Source organism: Kogia breviceps, chromosome 10 (assembly GCF_026419965.1).
Source record: "Kogia breviceps isolate mKogBre1 chromosome 10, mKogBre1 haplotype 1, whole genome shotgun sequence".
NCBI classification, from domain to species: Eukaryota; Metazoa; Chordata; class Mammalia; order Artiodactyla; family Physeteridae; genus Kogia; species Kogia breviceps.
This window is the reverse complement of record NC_081319.1, coordinates 50,691,239-50,709,852: the sequence shown is the minus strand read 5'-3', so window position 1 is coordinate 50,709,852 and position 18,614 is coordinate 50,691,239. Positions and strand designations below refer to the sequence as shown.

The 18,614-nt window shown below is 36.5% G+C and overlaps 1 non-coding gene across 1 annotated transcript; it reads right to left on the bottom strand.

The window, feature by feature from the left end:
- Positions 1 to 6,117: 6,117 nt before the first annotated feature.
- Positions 6,118 to 6,220, bottom strand: LOC131764690 (U6 spliceosomal RNA). The gene has a single exon (XR_009337900.1). It is a non-coding gene; the product is annotated as a U6 spliceosomal RNA (small nuclear RNA).
- Between the last annotated feature and the right edge of the window lie 12,394 nt (positions 6,221 to 18,614).

Here is an 18,614-nt window from a genome sequence, read left to right as displayed (position 1 = left end):
TTTCAAAGGAATTTTAAAACAAGGGAATAATTGTTCAACTAGGCCCAACATGCACTTTTTCTGAAAAATTAACCACAAAATAAGTGATTACACTTGAATAGGGAAATTTGCTGCTGTTCTGTGTGTAGATCTCACTGGTAGTGTGGTGATCAGCATTCAGAGCAGCTACAGACCTGGGCTTAAGGTAAAACTGCCTACACAGGATGTTATATAAGCTCCATCATACACTGAGAGCTCTAAGAGTTGAAATATTCTGTTTTAGTCAAGAAATTTTTAAAAAGTCAAGGGGAAACTGGACACATGGAAAGAGCAACACATTTTACATTTTAAACTCAGAGATGAGTTTCTGGATATCTAATCAAACAAAGTAAATAGTCTTGAAGATGGAGAAGAGTTTCTAGATGGAAAGAGGATCCCTGAATATACTGGACTCCATTTCTCATAAACCTCATGCCTTGCTGGTACCAGGGCCATCACAATCCCTGAATTTGGAGTTGATTCACTACCAGTCCACAAATGACTCACTGATAACACTTGCTATACTTACCAAGGTGTGGAAACAGGCAGTTTTCATCCACAGAAACATGTAAATATCTAGGGGAATTTATGGAATGCCTTTATCCGTACAGGGACAGAAAGACAAAGGAACAAATATAGAGAGAAAGAATACTTGTAAAATTATGAATATAGGTGTTGAGATCTATAGCCTGAGGTAGATTTGGATTATCACTACTTATAAATTAGATGGTATTCTCCACTCCAACTAGAATGAATTTCCAGCTTTTGTTTTCCATGTATATCTTCCAGTAAGACCCCTCTTACTATGGGCTGGGTTGCACGTATTAAACCTTTAATTGTCTTTGGCTAATTTCATGAAAAACATTTTGTTGCCTCCTCTGGGGACCATGCTTAATTTCAATAGATCTCCTGAGTTTCTAGAGTGACATGTAGCAAACCAAATCCTGGGTGGATCAAGAAAATTTTAAAGGTGCCATGATGTCTGATAGTACAATGTAATCAGGGTCTAGAATGTTTATAGCCTTTCTCAAGAGTAGAATTGAGTAAGACAAAACTAAAATGTGCCCATACACTATTTTACAATCCTGTCCTAGTTCATCTCCCCCTCATCACCATAACAACACATATCCCAGGCACCTAGGACATCATCAGCATGTATGAGAAAATAAGCCTTCCTTTGTGATCTTTATTTTCAGTGTGTACATGTTTGTCTTTGGAGGTCTCATATTCTTTTTCTTGAGAGGTTTTGGCAGATTATATCATCATGTACCTACTTAGGATCAGGGAAGATTATCCAGATGGAGCTAAGTATTCCCAACATTTTGACATCATGCATGTTACTTCCTTCCCTTCTATACAGACTAAATAGAATAGAACAAAACCCCCAAATTAAAGAAAAAATATTGTATATTCATCTGTATAGCTGAAAGGTAGTGGAAAGTGAGCTATGTTAATATCTAGGGAAAAGGCAATCCAGACCAAAGAAATCAAGAACGCATGACTCTTAAGATGAGCGAGTACCAGGAATATTTGACAAATAGTGAAGAAACTTATGGTGGAGAGAGGAGAGAGCAGAGGATGAGAGGAAATGGAGGCTACAGCCTCTAGGAACATGAGGTCTTTGTGAGGATTTGATAATTGCTCTGAGTGACATGAGAACCCATTGAAGCATTTTTTTTTAATTAAGGTGAAACTCTCATACTTAAAATTATCCATTTTAAAGTGAACAATTTAGTGGCATTTAGAGTATTACAATTTTGTGCAACCACCACATCTAATTCCAAACATTTTCATCAATTCAAACTAAAACCCTCTACACAGGGAAGAAATGGTGGCTTAAAAAAAAAAAAAAATCTACCACACCATTGTAGTGGAGATATTGAGACCATGTTAACTTATATGCACCTAAAGTTTAGGAGAGAAGCCTGGGCTGAAGAATGAATGTAGATTGATGGAATAGAGAATCCTTCCAGAGATTGAGCCCTGATGTTGTCCAAAAATTAAAAATCAAAGCAACAAGGACAAATAGAATTAGCTGAATTAGATGGATCTATCAGTGAGGTAGGAGGAGACCAAGAGAAAGTGGTATCCAAGAACTGGTACATGAAATACACCAAAAATGACTGTGCATTTGTTGATTGTGTCATAGATAATGACTTTTCTGACAGTTAAGTATCTTTGAAGTTATCTGTCTAGTTCATAATGGTGACTATTTTCTCTCTAGCCCTAGGCTAAGAGAGGGGCAATAGTTTATGTGAATACCAAAATTCTTCCTGTATTAAGCTCGTTAAAAGATCTGAACTTCCTTGGGCTTCCCTGGTGGTGCAGTGGTTGAGAATCCGCCTGCCGATGCAGGGGACATGGGTTCGTGCCCCGGTCCGGGAAGATCCCACATCCGCGGCTGGGCCTGTGAGCCATGGTCACTGAGCCTGTGCGTCTGGAGCCTGTGCTCCGCAACGGGAGAGGCCCGCGTACCACAGAAAAAAAAAAAAAAAAAAAAAAAATCTGAACTTCCATTAATATCCAGGAAAACTAGGCCAGCAGTTGTCTGCAATGCTAATGGCAGCTATGAATTTGAATATTCATTGAAGTAATAAGGCCATGTGTTTTAAACACAGGTAAAACGCAGTGGTGAGGACAATTGAAAGACATTCATTTTATAATCATGATGAAACACATAACATTTATTAAACATCTTTTTATACATAAAATTGTTCTAGGTCCTCACAATTATGCAAAATTGAATGAAGCACTTGATCATTTTTTTCACATGGATTGCCATTTAAATAAGACAACATAAATGAGATAATACATTTTGTAAAATGCTAATGATAAGGGAAGAGTGATCATGTAAAGCATGGAAAGATATACTTAGCAATAGAGTACAGGAAAGAAGGCATAGAAAAGAGCAAGATCCTTACCAATTAGTAATATCTATAAGTAAATCTCTTAGTCTAGGAAAAACTTCAGCTACCACTTATGGCTCTTACAATGTTCAGGGCACCTTTCTAAGTACATACGTATCAAGTTACTTAATCCTCATAGCAACCAATAAGGTAGGAGACATTTTTGTGCCTGCACCACATCCACCCAGCCCACTTGTTTTCACTGCATTCTGCCAGCACCTCCCCACGAATGTATGCTCTGGTGGCTTTCTGCTTTTCTATCTTTCAGATTATCCCTAAAGCCTTATTAGCCACTCAACCAGGATGCAGATACCACTTGGGAGTAACCCCTCAGCTTTCCTCCCTCTAGAGGGATCATTTTGGAGAAGCGTTCCACATGGTTCCTTGGACTATTCCGAGGGTCGTGGAGCTTTAGTTTAGGGTCACAGATGCCCCTTTCCTTGTCTTCATCCTTACTGTTTCACTATCCTATCTTCCTCACTCTTCTTTCTGCAGTTACCTCCCCAATAGAATATCGGCACCCAAATCTATGCCTCAGGCATTGTTTGTGGAGAATCTAAACTAAGGAACAAATTGCCCCATGCTTTAACAGATAGAAAAATGAGGTTATAAAAATTTAAGAATTTGAACAAAATCATCTACAGAAATAATTAGAATCCAGATTGGCCTCTGATCTTTCAGCATTAAGTGGAACCGAATCTATCAAAATCAAGATTTTCATCATTTAATTGTTATAGATAAATAAAATATTTATAGACTCAACTTGAAATTCTGTGATTCTAAGTTATAATTCTTATGCATAAAAGAAGGAAAGAAATATTTCCTTGATAAGAATTTAAGGCCTAGAACATTGAATATTCTGAAAAATATTCAGACTATTAAAAAAAGTATTCTGAGAGCAGAAAAGCTCTCTTATTTCTCTACTATTCTCAAAATAAATTACTAAGGAAATATCCTCATATTTTAATCTCTGAATGTTTATTTCAATATATAATGCTTTGAAAAATGCTATTTTTAGGATTTTTTAAAAATATTCTTTGTGTACTCTTCACTCTTGATTAAGGTATTTCCTCCCAGATTTCTGGGGACTTCGATGACAATTATAGCCTACATTTGTATATGGCATTTTACTCTTTGAGTGCTTGCACATATGTTATCTTATTTAACTGTTGGAGCAACTTTATGAGGTACATGGACTCATTTACAGATGAGGAAACTTAATTGCAGTGATTACATCTTGCCCACACTAATGTACTTCACATTTGGCAGAACCAGTTAATGAATGAATCCACATCTTTTTGTAATCCGAGGCAAGGTTTTGTCTACTGCAGCATAGCTATTTATGAAGTTTTTGACTACATCCAGTGTTGAGGAAAGCAGTAAAGAGTTAACTGTCTAATATCATATGATATCGCTTATATGTGGAATCTAAAAAAAAAAATACAAATGAACTTATTTCCAAAATAGAAATAGGCTCATAGACTTAGAGAATGAATTTATAGTTACTGGGGAGGGGGGAGGAATAGATTACGAGTTTGGGATTGACATGTACACACTGCTATATTAAAAATAGATAACCAACAAGGACCTACTCTAATAAATAAATAAAATTAAATGTTCAAAGGGAAAAAAAATAAAAAGAATGAACTGCCTCGGTGAGTCACATGGAAAGGAGATAGTTTAAGTGAGTTTATAAATAGCTGCTTCCCATGAATTGGCATGTTTTATTTTCTGCATTTCCAAAGCACACATAGATGCATGAAGAAGATTGGTTCTAATAGAAGTTATAGAAAAGAAACGTAATGTTGTAGTACCACGTACTCAAGATTTAGAACGTGAGAGAAATAAGCAGTTATTCATCTCTTCCACTGGTAATTCCTACCATGTATGTTTCTTCAATTCCTTGACCCTCTGTTTATTTTTAAAGTGGTGCTGATAATGCTGTATCAAATAAACACATGACTGAAATTACCTTTAACCACAAAACAGAGTCAAACCATTAATTGCTGTGTGGTTACCTTTTGCTAATTTCAAGATGCTGGCTCACAACATACTTGAAAAGGAGAAGACAAGAATCTATGTATGAGTAGTTAGCATTTGACCTTTCTAAAAAGTCAAGGAAAGCAGTTTTTAATTAGTCTTTTCAATCTGAGCAGTTGCAGAGGGCAAGATTTTCTATGCTCTTCATCTCTTCACCCCACCTGAGAAGTAATAAATCCTTTAAATCTGTATAATATTTTCATGTGGTCTTAACAAGTCAACAATTCCTAGCTCTTATACCTGATCTACAGTATCACAGGCTCTGTTCTGATCTGTTGACACCATGTCTCCTTCCTCTCAACACATTGTTGATACTTTTTCTTTACTGTGGTAAAAAAATGCATAACCTAAAATTTATCATCTTAACCACTTCTAAGTTTATAGTTCAATAGTGTGTTAAGTACATTTACATTGTTGTGCAACTGTCACCACCATCCATCCCCATAACTCTTTTTATTCTGTAAAATGAACACTATACCTATTAAACAATAACACCCCATTCTCCCCTCCCACCGCCCTCTGGCAACCATTATTCTGCTTTCAGTCTCTTTGAATTGGACCACTCGAAGAACCTCGTATAAGTGGATTTATACAGTACTTGTCTTTTTGTGTCTGGCTTGTTTCACTTAGCATCATGTCTTCAAGATTCATCCATATTATAGCATGCATCAGAATTCCCTTCAGTTTTTAAGGCTGACAAATATTCCATTGTATGTATATACAGCATTTTGTTTATCCATTGATAGACACTTGGGTAGCCTCAGCTTCTTTGCTACTGCCAATAGTGATGCTCTGGACATGAGTGTGCAAATATCTCTTTGAGATTTTGCTTTCAGTTCTTTTGGATATAGAAGTGAAATTGCTGAATCATATGGTAGTTCTCTTTTTAAATTTTTGATGAACCTCCATACTGTTTACCAGAGTGGTTGCACAATTTTTTATTCCCATCAACAGTATGTAAGAGTTCCAATTTTTCTGCATCCTCACCAACACTGGTTATTTCCTGTTTTTTTTTTTTTATGTAGCTATTCTAATAGGTGTGAAGTAATATCTCATTTTAGTTTTAATTTCTATTTCCCTAATGATTAGGGATGTTGAGCATCTTTTCATGATTTTTGGTCATTTGTACATCATCTGTGGAGAAATGTCTATTGAAGCCCTTTGCTACTTCATGAATTTTCATGTCATTCTCACACATCATCTATGCTACTCTTCTTTTTATTTTTCCAATTTTAATACATCTGCTGCCAAAGCAAGCACCTAAGTTGTTGATTCTTAATGAGAATTTTCAGTGTTTCATTAACATATTTTCCTCTTCTCAACAAACCACCATCCCCTCCATTATTCACCTACTCCCAACATTTTCTCTATGAAAATGCAGAAGAAAATTTGTGTATATTCTTAAAACTTTTTTCTTGCTCATGTTCAAGTCATCAGAACTCTTCATTTCTTTATTCCACTGGTAGTCTTTATTTTTTTTTTTTTTTTGTGGTACGCGGGCCTCTCACTGTTGTGGCCTCTCCCATTGTGGAGCGCAGGCTCCGGACGCACAGGCTCAGCGGCCATGGCTCACGGGCCCAGCCGCTCCGCGGCATGTGGGATCTTCCCAGACCGGGGCACGAACCCATATCCCCTGCATCGGCAGGCGGATTCTCAACCACTGCGCCACCAGGGAAGCCCTCCACTGGTAGTCTTTAAGTTGTTTTTTTTGTTTTGTTTTGTACTTGTTCGTGTCACTAGGTTTGGGGAGAGGAAAATTTTAAGGTCTGGCTTAACTCCATCACTTTAAACAGCCTGATCAAGGTGGAGACGAGTAAGGAGCAATATTTCAACCTGGCATCTAAAGGGGACATAAATCTTGTTCTTTTTTTTTTCATTTTAATCAGAAGTTCTTAATTTTTTCAACATTGATGTAAAAATCATTTATGCTTACACTGCAACCAACATAAATCATTAACACGAAAGAATACTAAGCAACATTAGTCAATATCAGTTCCTTCTATGAAGCTCAGTGGGAATGAAAGAATACAATTTATCATCAATCAGAGTGTCACAGACATTTAGCCAGGACCTTTTCCCAGTGTTTACTTTCCTCCACACTGGCCTTTATGGTTTTAGGACAAATCAAGTCCTTTCCCTCCCAAGAATTTTGCCCACCTTGTTCCTTGTCATCATTTCATCCTTTTCACTGAGGTCTTAGCTTATTGCCATCTCCTTGGAGGGACCTTCTTGATACCTAACTCGATGGTGCTGCCTTCTGACATGCCCTTTCTACCACTGCATCCACTTTATTTTCTTCACAGCACAAATAACTTTCTGGACTTATTAATTACTTACATGTTTGCTTATTTATTGTTACCCACCACCACCACCACCCATTCAAATATATGTCCTATAATTGCCGTGGCCTGTTTCTCAGTGCCTGAAACAGTGCCTGATTAATAGCATATGTTGAATAAATATATGTTGAATGAGTACACGGTGACAGTATCAGTCAAGAAACTTTTTTTTTTCTGTAAAAGGCCAGATAGTAAATATTTCAGGCTTTGCATGCCATATGGGCTCTGTTGTTACTGCTCAACTCTGCCACAATAGTACAAAAGCAGTCATAGGCAATACACAAATAAATAACCATGATTATGTTGCAATGCTGTTTTATTTTTGGAAACAGGATAAGCTGGATTTGGCCTCTGTATCAAAGTGTGATGACTGCTGAAGTAGGTCATTTGTTGACAACTCTGGTGTCAGAGCACACTTAGATGTTGATTCAGATGCTAGTGTTTGCCAAAAGAATTATTAGTAATCATAAAGAGCCAAAGATAAAATTGGATTTACTTTGAAAATATAGAAAATAATTTAAATAAACATTAAGAGGAATACTAACATTAAAGATAACATGTTGGTGGAAGGAAATGTTTGAAGTCATCTTTAGTGTCCAGTGGTGGTCCTCACACTTGAGTGTACATCATTAGAATCAGCAGTGATTGATTGCTACACTGCACTCACAGAGTTACTGATATAGTGAATCTGGGGTGGTGGCTGAGAATTTGTGTTTCTGTTTAGTGCTAGGTAATGCTGGTGGGATAGGGGCTGGAAAGTGGAGAGGAGATGTGTGTTAATAAGTGGTTGAGATGATTTAGGTGAGACATTAAGGCCTGCATGATGGTAAGGGCTGTGAGAATCATAAGGGCACAAATGAAAGGGAATTATGCAGAAGAGTAGAATAAGTAGGAATTAAAGATCAATTGTATATACAGATAAGGGGAAAATAGGAACCATATGACTATAACATTGTTAGCCGGGGAGACTAGGTAAATGATTAATGTATTACTTGAAATAAGGAATTTGAATTGTAGGTTTGAAGAAAAGATCATAAGTTCCTATTTTAATATGCTGTGTTTGTGGTACCTATATCATCCATGTGGAGATGTCTAGGAGGCTTTTGGAAATATGGGTGAAGCTCAGGAATGAAATCTGGGACCACAAAATATACTTTTGGTAGCAATCAGCAAATGAATGGTCACTGAACCCACAGAATAAGATGAAATAGTCCTTAGGGAATGTGTAGAACAAGAAGAGAGAAAGTCTCAGGAATTCTAAACTATGGCCAGGCTAACTGCATTTTATTTAACAGAAGTACTAGACTAGTAGTCTTACAGCTGCACTTGATTAGGCATGACATTTGACAGTATATTTCCTGATATTATATTGGATAAAATGAACCACTCACTTTGACAATGTATGGCATTACTACCTGGTTTCAAGAAGGTAGATAAAAGATGCTGACACAAGAGCAGAGATGGAGGATGACTAATGGTGTATGAGCAGTCTCTTCCCTCATCTGCATCCCATTGATATAGATATGCCAGGATGGATAAATTGATGCTTTTTAAAACAAACTGGAGGAAATATGCTGAACGAAAGAATATTTATGATGAGGTGAAGCGAAAGGTTAAACATTATCTTACCAGGAGAATTTTCAAAAAACAAATAAGTCTAGGTCTTCATTAAAAAAAAAAAAGATAACAAAAATGAAGATGAGAAAGGAGGAAGAGTAAAACAAAGAACAGATATCAAGACTAATATGGGAAGCATAAATTCAGATTTATGTAATTTTATTAAGTATAAATGGACCAAACCTTCCAATTAAAAGGCAGAGAACTTCAGACAGGATTAAAGAAATAGAGACTGAACTCTATGCTGTCAATGTGGTAAGTTGAAAACAAAGGATAGAAAAAGATATGACACGCACACTATAACAGTAAGAAACATATTAGACAAAGAAGATTTTAGGACAAGAGTTGTTATCCAGAAATAAGGTGCGACATTCTATGGTGTTAAAAAGAGCAGTTTACCAGAAAGATGCACTAATATTAAATGTGAACATACCTAGTAAGAGAGCCTCAATATACATATGGCAAAAACTTACCAGCCTCACAGGGAGAAATAGAAAAATCCACAAACCAGATATCTCTGGCTTGTGCTGGTATCTCTGAGATGATGGATTTCAGAGGGCTGAAAGAAGCTAAAACCTGGATCCACCTGCTGCTTAAACCAACTGCTGCTGCCAGGTTGAGGAGCTGTTGCTGATGTGTTGCTTACAGAAACCGTAAGGCAACCAAGGAGCTAATCTCTACTTCTTCTGCCTAGTGCCCTTACTGGCACACAACAGCAGGAAGCCACCTTAAAAGGAGAAATATAATTGTTGATTCCCAGCCCCAGCATCAGAGAGGACTCTAGAGGATGGGTGTGGGTTTTGAATTGAACAACAGTAGTTTAATAAGTGGCACAATGCTTTCTGGTCTATTACTTTTATGGATATCCTTGTATTTTGCCCCAGTTCTGGTAACTGAGAACTAATAATAGTGACTAACATTATTACACAGGGCATTGCAATTTAAAAAAATCAATGACTTCTCAAATGAAATTCCATGAGTCCAGATCTCTAATTGGTAACATGATTAGGACTGTTGTTACACTAGAAAGAGGCTCTTGCGTTGCTTTTGCCAGCATATACATTTCCCAATCCTCTCCACAGCCATTAGGGGTGGATTTCATATTGAGGGCCCTGATTCTGCCAGTTTTTTCCCCCAGAGATGACAGTTGGCATGGAAAAGCTAAAACATACGATTACTCATCATCTCATTCAAGGTAGCATCTTCTGCTGTTTGACTTGAATTCTGCTCATCTCAGGAGCTAGTTTTGTCCAAATGTCCAATTTCTACTTCACTCCTGAACAATGTAGTTGCTGGAGAAAGTTCCATATCCAAGATAATTATATTTTCCAAGTATTGACAAAGTAGGTAGGTTCTGCTTAACAGGTGTTCCGCTTATTTATTGCTGTTAAACAAACTACTTTCAAATAATCACAATTTTATTAAGTCACACGATTTTGTGGGCTGGGAATTTGGGCATGGCTCAGAGGAGCAATTCTTCTTCTCCGTGTGGTATTGAGGTATCGGTTAAACTCATTGCTGTTTAACAGACAGTTGGGTTTGTCTGGAAGGTCCAAGATGGCTTCAGTCATATGGCTGTTGTCTTCAAGGCTGATCTCAGATGAAATTTCTCCCTATGATGGAGTCATAGGGATTCTTCATGTTATTTCTCCAGCAGGATAATGGTTTTTTCCTAGCACCATTTTACATGGTGCTCAGGTCCCAAGAGACCAAGAGAGAGAGAAGCTACCAGTGGTCTTAAAGGTTAGACTCAGAAACGGCACAGAGTCACTTCAGCCAAAATCATTACAAAGGAAAGATTATTTCCTGTGTCTTGCATAGGAGCTGCTTTTGTAAATGAGGCACCTTGCCACATACCTAAGCATGCAGGTAGAATTAATCAGATTAGTGTATGTTGATAAAAAGATTAATGAGGCATTCTTGAGCAAGTCAGCATTTTCAGAAACAGAAACCAAATAGAAACTAAAGCTTGGAAGCATGAAGTTCTGCTTTTCTGATAATTTCATTTCAAACAATAGGAAAAATAAGAAACATTGCCCATGTGCCCAGACCATTTCTCAAACAGTGGTCTAAAATTATATCTTAATTTGGAGATTGCAAAGTTGAGCACAGCCATACGTGAAACTCCACATGGATGCAATCAGGGGAAAGACTCTTCAGTCATATATTTAGATTTTGTGCCTTTCCTTCAACAATGCAGAGAATCTGTGATTTTTTTAAGCAACAGTATATTCATAATCTAATTGGGGCTGCAAAATCTTAAGTCTTTTACCTTCTATCTAGAGTGTATCCACCACCCTCCCTTTGACTTGCAACACCCTTAACTTGTTCCTTGTAACAGCTCACTAAACCCTCCTGATGTATCCCCATCTTTCTTTTAAGAGGCATATTATTATCATTATTATTACTTTGCTTTGGTAGGAGGTGGAGAAGCAGTCTTCATTATGTAAAACATGATATACAAATCTGTGTGGAATGCGTCTAAAAGTTAGATGTCTGCCAAGTTCTCTACCAACTTTACCAGTATATAATTAAGTATTCATTTAAACTATAGTTTATGTTTGTGTGAAGGGAGAGTGTGGAACTCAGAAATAGAAGTTGTTGTGGGTTTTTTTCTTTCTGTATTTTTAAATTATATATTAGATTCTAGTTTTGACAGCTGTGACTTTTAAAGTAACAAAACTGGATTTTCAGTTCTAGTAACATGGTGGCTGAGATGACCAGAGAAACAGTATTGATACAGGACACCTAAAGAGTCCTGGATGAAATGTATGATCTAGAGTAAAATAAGACAACCTTCAGAGGCTAGAGACTGAAAGAAAAAGCAAATCTAGAATAGTACTGAGAATTGATTATGGCATATTTCCTGGAGCATTTGATTATCTCTGATGGCCTCGAGGTGAATATTTAAGTCTATACTTTTGTGGTAGAGTGGACATAAAGCCTTCATTCTGTTTTCATAAGGGAACATCTCGACAGAGTTTCAGTCATTTGAAATTTGTTGAAACTTGCCTTGTGGCTCAACATATTCTTAATTTTTGTAAATGTTTTATGTGTGCTTGAAATAAATGTATTCTGCAGTTTTGAGGTGTGCTGATTTATACATCAATTACATTTATTCATGTTGCTCAACTCTAGTACATGACTTCTTTTGCATTTGTTGAGTTACCGACAGATGTATATTTACTATATTTACTATTATTTACTATGGTCAGATGGAGAAATGCAAAGAAGTACAATGAAACCTTCAGGAATGATAGATATGTTCATCATTGTGATTGTAGTGTTGATCTCAGTTGTGTATACTTAGGTTAAAACTTATCAAATGGTATATTTTTAATATGCCAGATTTCTTATATGTACACTATATCTCAATTAAGGTCTTAGAATGAGCCATTATATTTTACCACTTAACAAAGTAACTGAGAAAAAGCATAGTATCATCTCAATAGATACAGGAAATCATTTGATGAAATTCATTATTGCAAGAAGGTATTAGTGTATTAGCAGAGTGAAGTACGTCAGAAAGAGAAGAAAAACAAATACCATATGCTAACACATATATATGAAATCTAAAAAAATATATATATATATATTTATATATATGGTTTTGAAGAATCTAGGGGCAGGAAAGAAATAAAGTTGCAGACATAGAGAATGGACTTGAGGACACGGAGAGGGGGAAGGGTAAGCTGGGACAAAGTGAGAGAGTGGCATGGACTTATATACACTACCAAATGTAAAATAGATAGCTAGTGGGAAGCAGCCACATAGCACAGGGAGATCAGCTCGGTGCTTTGTGACCACCTAGAGGATTGGGATAGGGAGGATGGGAGGGAGATGCAAGAGGGAGGGGATATGGGGATATATGTATACGTATAGCTGATTCACTTTGTTATACAGCAGAAACTAACACAACACTGTAAAGCAATTATACTCCAATAAAGATGTTAAAAAAAAAGGTATTAGTGTATTAGAACGTGATGGAACATTTCTTAATATATTGTAGAAAATAGTGTACATACACACACACAAACTAATGGAAATTATGATATTTCATCTAAATATCATAATTCACTATTTTCATATTTCATGGTGAAATATTCAAAAACTTCCTCAGTGGAATGAGAGTGAGTTAAGGTCACCTGCTATTTCTACATATATTAAACACAGTACTTTTTAACCTAGATTCAGGTAAATCTATACACAAACTAGTGGTTCAATATGTATTGACAGATAAATATAAAAGTACCTAAGGGTCAGACAAATGTATTTCTAAGAATACTTCCAATCTCTAGCAAACTTTCTGAACTATGACTCTTGAGAGGACTATGCTTTAATGTCCTAAAATCATCCATTATGTTAATGAATGAACTTCTATGCATCTAGACAGGCACTAGTTTTGTACCATTCTTAGGAGAACTTAAAAATCTGTCACTCAAATCATTTTTTGTTCTAAGGCTCAGATTAAGAATTCTGGCTGAGCGAGACCAATAGAGGCCATAGTTCAAGATTCTGTTAAATTTGTTTAGATGTGTTAGTACTATATGTCTGGGTATAGAGCAGTTGTTATGTTTAGTGATCTTCATAGGTTGACCTTTTGAAGAATTTTCTTAATGGCAGACAGAACATAGTGTGCTGACACCTAAAATGAATAAAATAGCTATTGACCACTTCATTAAATTATATTAACTATAAATTTAATAACTGTCCTTAAGAATATCTATAACTATTTCCTTTAACAAGTGTTTCTTTAGTTCTCCTTCACCTGCTCAAATAGTCTTAGACATTTTGCACTGCCTTTAGTAAGTTTTGTGAGCATGAAAGAAACTTCATAAGATTCTGCTCATATGCAACAATCATTACTTGTTATTTTTCAATTAATTTCAGTATAAATTAACTTATCTCTGTGCAAGTAGCTTTAAAGCTAATAACCCTAGAAAGGATTAAGATTAGAAAGTAATGCTGTCAGTGACACAGCCCATTAACAGCCTTTATCACTACAAGCTGATGAACTACATCTAGGATAATTGGCCTAATTATAATACATTTGTTTCTTTAGCCAGGTATTCTTTGCTTTGCTCTCTACTAATTACTTATGGGCCTCAGTTTGGCCAATTAACTTTCTCTTCCCACTCTATCCCTTTATAAGATTGATAGCATATAGCTATAGCTATAGCTCAGATGTCAGTATACTTATGCTCATGATAGTTAAGAACTGCATTAAGGAGACAAGAAATAGAAAGGCAAAAAGAGATAGTTTTATCCTAGGCTGCAGGCCATAAAAACAGATATAGAGTGAATAATAATTCTTTTGGGGTTTCCACCTATTTCTTTTAAGTGGGGTTACTAAAAATCTATTTAAAACGTAACTATACCAGAGATTTCTGGTATATTCTAGTTGATTCATTTCCATAAACACTTTAGTTATTTTATTTTCATGGCAAGTAACAGAAACACCCAACTAAAAGTGACTTAATGATTATTTTTAAGTTAAATTATTTTATATAAAAGGTAGGCAGGATCTTATTCTGCATTGCCAATGCTGGTGCTGACAGGTGCTATTTTTGGACTCTCCCTCTCCCCTGCTAGAGTGGGGAAGCATGCCCCACTGAGAGCCCTGCCCACACCCATGAGCCACAGCAGTGAGCTGGACAAGAGCCCCACCCACCTGCACACCAGGGCACCTGGGCCCATGTACCCCACACAGGGGACGTCCCTTCAGTGCCCCATCTGGTGACCATAGGGGATTGCATTTCTGGGCCCCATGGGACACCTCCTACACAAGCCCACTCCTTTAAGACTGGGAGGGGTAGCTAATTTGCCTAACACATAGAAACAAACACAGAGAGTCAGCAAAATGAGGAGACAGAGGAATTTGTTCCAAACAAAAGAACAACACCTCAGAAAAAGATCTTAATGAAACAGAGATAAGGAATCTACCTGATAAAGGGTTTAAAGTAATGGTCAGTGGGGCTCACCAAACGCTGGAGAAGAATGGATAAACACAGTGAGAACATCAACAAAGAAATAGAAAGCATAAGGAAATACCAACCAGAAGTCACAGAGCTAAAGAATACAATAAATGAACTGAAAAATACACTAGAAAGTTTCACCAGCAGACTGGATGAGGCAGAACAAGCTGGAAGACAAAACAATGGAACTCACCAAGGCAGTGCAACAAATAGAAAAAAGAAGTTTTAAAAAGTGAAGATACCTTAAAGGACCTTGGGACAAAATCAAGTGAAACAACTTTTGCATTATAGGGGCCCCAGAGAGAGAAGAAATAATGGCTGAAAACGCCACTAATCTGAAGAAGGAAACGGACATTCAGGTTCAATAGTTCCAATTAAGATGAACCCAAAGGGAGCCACACCAAAGCACAATATAATTAAAATGGTAAAAGTTAAAGGGAAAAATTTTGTGAGGCTACCATGAAAGATGTTTTGAAGGAGGTGTCATTAATGCAAAGGTAAAGATGTGAAGAATTTGAATTAGCCAGATATTTAGCAAGTCATGAAGGAATAAATGATATTAGACTTGCACTTGCAGTCAAAACTGCAAGTAATTGTAAAACTGGAAAAATGATTTGAGACAGTTGTTTGCAGACTTTAGACAGTAGGTAACTCAGATCTGTCATAATTGAGATAAAAGAAATATACACGGGCTTCCCTGGTGGCGCAGTGGTTGCGAGTCCGCCTGCCAATGCAGGGGATGCGGGTTCGTGCCCCAGTCCGGGAAGATCCCACATGCCGCGGAGCAGCTGGGCCCGTGAGCCGTGGCCGCTGAGCCTGCGCGTCCGGAGCCTGTGCCCCGCAACGGGAGAGGCCACATAGGTGAGAAGCCCGCGTACCGCCAAAAAAAAAAAGAAATATACAGGTTAATCCCCTAACTCTAACAGGCCTATTGCAGTAGGTCTTCTGTGGGCTGAGAATTGAACAGATATATCAAATATTGCATAATGTTGCTTCTAGGAGTAAGTAAAAACAACCAAAATACATTCACCATAAAAATAATAAAACAAATTTTACAAAAATAAAAGAATCTGCCAATAATTTATCTGTTCACCGGAAGAAAAACTATCACCCTGTAAAGAAAAATAGATACTCCAAACTCTTTACAATGTAGCATTCATAATTTTCAACATACAACTAAAAATATTATATATGAAAAGAATAGGAAATACGGCCAATACTTAATTTTTTAAAAGCCATTAGAATAGACTCCATTATAACACAAATGTTGGAAATAACTTCAGTAGCTTTAAAGCAGCTAATAAATGTATGTTTAGCATTTTAAAGGAAAAGAAGGTTGTAATTGGTGATCAGAGGGGAAACTTACAAGAGAAATTTTAAGAAGGTGACATAAAAACTCTGGAAATGAAAGTACAAGAATTAAAATGTAAAATTCACTTAATTTGCTTAACAGGACTTTGTAAAGATCAGAAAAAAGAGACAGTAAGAAGACCTTCTAGAGAACACAGAGAGAAAATAATGAAAACAAAATAAATGGAACACTGGTGATCAGTGTACAATATGAAGTGATCTAATGTAAATGTAACCAGAGTCCCAGAAAGAGAAGAGAGTTAATGAGGCAGGGAGGAAAAAAAAAGAACTAATGGAAAATTTCCAAATTTTCTGAAAAATATAAACTTAGGCAATTAAAACCATATCTAGGCACAAAAATGCCAAACTCAAATAAGAAGTCTTGAAAACAAACCAAGAAAAAGACACAATACATAGAAAGGAATAAAAATGTGATTAATAGTTGACTTTTCATCAGAAACAATGGAGCAAGAACACAGTAGACTAACTGTTAAAAACTCCAACTCCAAAATTTAAAAAAGATAATCAACCCAGAATTCTATATGCAGCGAAAATATCCTTTAAGAAGTAAGATTAAGTAAAGGCATTTTTTTCAGATAAATAAATGGTGAGAGAATTTATTGGCAGTCGACCTACACCAGAATAAATGCTAAAGAAATTTTTTCCATTAGGGGAAATTCACCATATAGAAATTTGAATCTATAGAAAGCCATGAGAAACAAAGAACATGACAAATATGTAAATAAGTATATTTGTTCTTTGTTTTGATTTCTTTATATGATAACTGAAAATTTCAATCAAAAATTAATAACTTTGTAAGTTGTTGTGTATAACATAGATAAATGAAAAGTTCATAGCAACAGTACCACAAAGAACAGGGGTGGGGGATAGAATTACGACATTGGACCATTTCTTACACTTTACACAGAATGATACAATAGTAATTCTAGGCAGACTGAGATAAGTTAGGATGCATGTTGTAGTCCCAGTTACGACACTTAAAATACACACACACACACACACACACACACACAGACAGAATACAATAACCAAAAACTAATAATAATAAAATAAAAGCCAATAGAGTCATTAAAACAAAATATTGAAAGTACTTTTTAAGCCAGAAGAAGGTAGGAAATAATGAAGCAAGGAACAAGAAATATATGGGGCAGGTGAAAAAAAAATCCAAGATGATATATATTAAATCAGAAAAACACCAACATTTACATTAAATATAAATTGACTAGATGCTCCAATGAGATGTAGAGATTGTTAGATTGGATAAAATGCAAAACCCAATATGGTTTGTATAGAACATACACTTGACTTACACAGTTGGAAAGTAAAAAGATGGAAAAGTATATACCATTTATTTAATTTAATTTAATTATTTAATTAATTAGTTATCTATCTATTTATTTATTTATGGCTGCATTGAGTCTTCATTGCAGCATACGGGCTTTCTGTAGTTGCAGCAAGTGGTGGCTACTCTTCGTTGTGGTGCGCAGGCTTCTTATTGTGGTGGCTTCTCTTGTTGTGTAGCACAGGCTCTAGACGCGTGGGCTTCAGTAGTTGTGGCTCACGGGCTATGGAGTGCAGGCTCAGTAGTTTTGGCACATGGGCTTCGTTGCTTGGTGGCACGTGGGATCTTCCTGGACCAGCGCTGGAACCCGTGTGCCCTGCATTGGCAGGTGGATTCTTAACCACTGCAGGGAAGCCTCCAATACCATTTATTTTAAAACTAGTTTGGCATTCATACGATTAGTCAAGGCAAAATCCTAGATAACTAGTATTACCAGAGGTAAAAAAAAAAAAGGAAAATTTATGACATTAAAAGAGTCAGTTTGTCAAGGAGACATATCTACCCAAATGTGTACACTCTTGACAACATTCAGAATACATGGGGCATACAGTGACAGAGCTAAAAGGAAAAATAGGCAAATGCACAATCCCTAACTCAGTTGTTGATAGAACCAATAAAATACCATGACACCAGCATTCCCTTTCTAAAATGCTCATTCCTCATATTTTGCAAGATTGACTAAAAATGCTTTTTTCTTTCATCAATTGAATCTTAGCACGCTGTCTAATCCTACACAGCCTCCCTCAACAACCCATGTAAAGGAGTCATGACTGACTAGTATTTTCCCATTCTATCCTAGATTTATTCACACCAGACATTTTCTTGGTTTATTTTGTCATTGCTAATTTCTCCCCTGCCCAAATATAAGTTCCATGACTGCAGTCTTTTCTGCCTTGCTGCTCTTTGTTGTGCCCCAGTGGCTGAAGCAGTCTGACTAAGAAGGACCACACAATAAATGTGTCTTGAATGGCTAGATGCCTGAATGAAGGAGGATAAACTTATGCTC